Source organism: Rattus rattus, chromosome 15 (genome assembly GCF_011064425.1).
Source record: "Rattus rattus isolate New Zealand chromosome 15, Rrattus_CSIRO_v1, whole genome shotgun sequence".
Lineage (NCBI taxonomy): Eukaryota > Metazoa > Chordata > Mammalia > Rodentia > Muridae > Rattus > Rattus rattus.
The window spans coordinates 76,287,138-76,291,045 of NC_046168.1; the positions used below are offsets into that span (position 1 = coordinate 76,287,138).

Sequence of the window (3,908 nt, forward strand, 5' to 3'; positions counted from 1 at the left end):
TTTAATCACAGCACTTGGGAGGCAGAGGCAGGTAGATCGCTGAGTCAGAGGCCAGCCTGGTCTACAGAGTGAGTCCCAGGATAGCTAAGGCTACACAAAGAAATCTTGTCTTGATAAACCCAAACCAACCAGACAACAACGAAAGCTATCGGTGGGATCTTTACACGGACTGTTTAGCTGGCATAGAGTCATTTTTCTGATCCCAGTGGAACGCACTCCCGTGGACAAACATCTATGAAAAAGAAGATCACATTATCCCATCTCTCGAAGGAAATACTGGTGAGGCAGTGGTATATTTCGAGTTTTTAACCATATTCTTAACAAGATGGAAAGAAACACAGGAATTTCATATATAACTTTTATAGATTGTGGCACATGTCTGTTTTTGCCCTCGGTCTTGGCATCAATGAAAACACGATCGCGCTACCTTTGAGCCCCCAACGCACCTTCTTGTGGTGCTGGGGGTTTTTAAGATGCGGCACTATACCACTTTGCTGGCACATAACTGGGGCCGCCTGCCTATCACGGGCGGCCCTTTTAATTGCTACCTACAGGCAATAAATAAATAAATAAATAAATAAATAAATAAATAAATAAATAAATAAATAAGGCAACACATTTTGTGTACAACTTTTATAATCCTTAAGAGTCCACACCCAAAGTCTGAGCCCAGCCTACTGCATGGGTAAGAAAAGAAAGGCGCGCGTGCACATACTCACACACACACACACACACACACACACACACACACACACACACACACCCTGTACCTCCCTGTACCCCTCCGCCACTCCACTCATCCCACACCACTGAAGTTGGTCTTTTCCAGTCTTTGGTTTACTGGGGCTTAGTTTGGTGGTGGATCCTGACAAAATAGGAGATGCTCACGGAACCGCCCCCAGGGCTGATTCTGTGTATAGAGCTACTGATTTTGATTCTGCCCCTTTCTGGCCTTCTGGAGAAACCGAGAGCTTATGCCAATTGAGGTATCACATTTGTAACTATGACACTTACCTTCTCTTTAATGTGGAATGCTCGGTAGCTGGGAAGCTCGGGGACCGTTAGCCTAGTGTTTACCGTTTAGTGCACTTTTCCAACATATCAGAAATCCTATTATCCGTTAGCGTATGTTTGATCCTTCTTCTCGCTGTAATACTAGACAAGGAGTCATAGCAGCTATTGTTCCTCTTCTGTTAACCTCCCTGTGGTAGACAAGCACAAGGAGATCATAAAGCTACTCCCATACACTCTCCCAATTTGGGGCTTTCTTAAGAGATGGAGTTATATACATTTAAGTCTTTGCTTAATGTATATATTTCAGTATTATATTTTTGTATAAGTAGTTTATGTACAGGGCTCAAATATCAAAATTATAATAAAAAGAGATCAATTGAGAAATCATACTCTTCCTCTTGTCTGAGAATTTCTGTTAGGGGGTTCTAGAGGATATCTTAATTTTTGGTGTAGTCTTATGCTATAATTTTTTGTTAATAAACCAAAACATGTCTTTGTATATGTCGATAGAGACTATACTTTTATATGTATATGTATAATAGACTATATTATGTTATTGAAAAATCTGTAAGTATATTTTATGTGACCATATAGAACTTTAAGGCAGGCATTTTTACAAAGACATAAAAAAGCTTCATTTATTCAAAGTAGTGTTGTATGAGTATATATGATTTTTTAAAACACTACGAAAATATACATATTCATTCAAAGTATACATGTGTATTAAAAGGGAAAAAAACTTAGTTTAATCCTTCTCCTACTGTTGGATACTTAGGGCTTTGCTGTAGTATTCTTTTATTTTATGTGAAAAATTATATGCCCTTTTTAAAACATACACTTTTTAAAAACATAACCTTAAGATTTACTTATTTATTTAATGTATATAAGTATACTGTCTTCATGTACATGAGAAGAGAGCATCAGATCACATTACAGATGACTATGAGCCACCATGTGGTTACTGAGCATTGAACTCATGACCTAACAACAGCCAGTGCTCTTAACCACTGAGCCATCACTCCAGCCCCCGATACACTATTTTGAAGTAGGAAAGAGGACTTGGGATCATAAGATGGGATGTCATCTTGGATCATGTGACCCAGGTTGAGCACGGGGCTGCTTACACATGGAAAAAGTCAGAATGTTGGGGGCAGGAGGGGGATTATCTGCTGTCTGAAACACTTGACTGTCCACTGCTGTCTTTAAACTTGTAAGAACTGAATAGAAAACAAAGACTACATCACCTTGTAGGAATTGTGAATGACCCACAACAAGAAACTGTAACAACGATAACAAAAGAACCCCGGAAGAAAAACATAAATCTTGAATTCTGCCAGCAACCTGGATGAGTGAGAAAATGAACCCTCATCCTTTAACTCAAAACCTGTGAGTTGTCTCCCAGAGCCTCCAGGAAGGGAGGCAGTTCTGTAAAACATACGGGCTTTTACCGGTGAGATCTTTGCTGAACTTTTGATACTGAGTACATTTTATTCTAACTGTATCGCTACGAGTATTTCTTACAGCAGCATAAAAACAGCAATAGACCTTGCACAGGGTCAGGACTGTCCGAAATCTACACAACTGATAAGTTCACTTCTCCACATCTTTGCCATATAGAACATGTGACATGCTTCTGAGGTTTGCGGGTGTGGTGGGGAGAAAGAACCTGCGGGGTAATTTCAGATTTCAGTTTTCTTGTTGTGTCTGTGTTTAACCTCCGAGTTTCTGTTTACTTCCAGCAATAATGTGTCTGCCTGGGTTTGTTTCCTGGATGTCGATGTTTTCTAAACAAAGTCTAAGGATTCTTTATGTATCAGGTAAACACTTGACAGGAGAGATAGGGATGGGAACAACTTTTCTCTTGGGATCAGTTTGTGTTTCCTGTGAATGTAAACACCATTACTTTATTACCTTCTTTGGTCTGAATCATCTCTCTCATGACCCCTTAGTAAAGCTTAAAACCCAGCTCCCAGGTTTAGGGTTGACTTTATCATGGGAAAGAGGCTGCATTCTAGGGCCACTGGTGTAGGGAGGCGGGTAGGGGTGGAGTCAGTAACTTAGCCCTCAAGTAAAACCTGTAGACTTAGACTAGTTAGTGTTTCTCAACCTGTGCGTTGTGACCCCTTTGGGAAAGTCAGGTGTTAGATATTTAAATTACAATTCATAACAATAGCAAAATCACAGTTATGAAGTAGCAACAAAATGACTTTATGATGGGGGTCACCACCACAGGAGGAACTGTATTAAAAAGTCGCAGCATTACGAAGGTTGAGAACCACTGGCTTAGACTAAAAGCTTCCCTGAGAACCTAACCAGGACCAGGAGGCATTTCCTGTCAGCTGAGGTGCGGGCATCATTATCTGCCCTGAAACGTTGAAGGGTTTTCTCTTTTGGCGAGATCCACCAGCTCAGGTTGTAATTACCCTGTTAAATCACCGCTCTTCCCTGCTCTAGGCACAAACACGAAGCCCTCTGGCGTGGGAGACAGATTTGTGCACACAGCCTGAGTCTGTGTCTTTTTAATTCAGAGCAGGTTTGCTGATAGCTAGGTGTGGGGGCGGGAAAGAAAAACTGTTATAATTAGAACGTCATGCGAAGGAACAATAAACACTGGAATGACGAGGTAGTGATCAGCATCCGGCCTGGACCAGAAGAGCAGTGCTTTCGAGGCTGGCACTTCTGACAAGGATATCAGTACTGGGTTCATTAACTGCCCTCGCTGCCTTCCGAATATTTTAAATGTGGCAATTTACATTAAAATGGATTTAGTGACACTGTCTCCTCATTACTGTCAGTTTACATTTGGGTTCATAAACTATAATTGTAAATAAAATATGCTTTTCATTACATTGTCTATTTAGTAGAAGATGGTAGGAAATTAGAGGCATAATCAC

At 40.6% G+C, this 3,908-nt stretch overlaps 1 non-coding gene across 1 annotated transcript; it reads left to right on the plus strand.

Moving 5' to 3' along the window:
- The first annotated feature begins 420 nt into the window (after positions 1-420).
- On the plus strand, positions 421-556 carry LOC116885072. Its single transcript, XR_004385946.1, has one exon. It is a non-coding gene; the product is annotated as a small nucleolar RNA SNORA76 (small nucleolar RNA).
- The last annotated feature ends 3,352 nt before the right edge of the window (positions 557-3,908 follow it).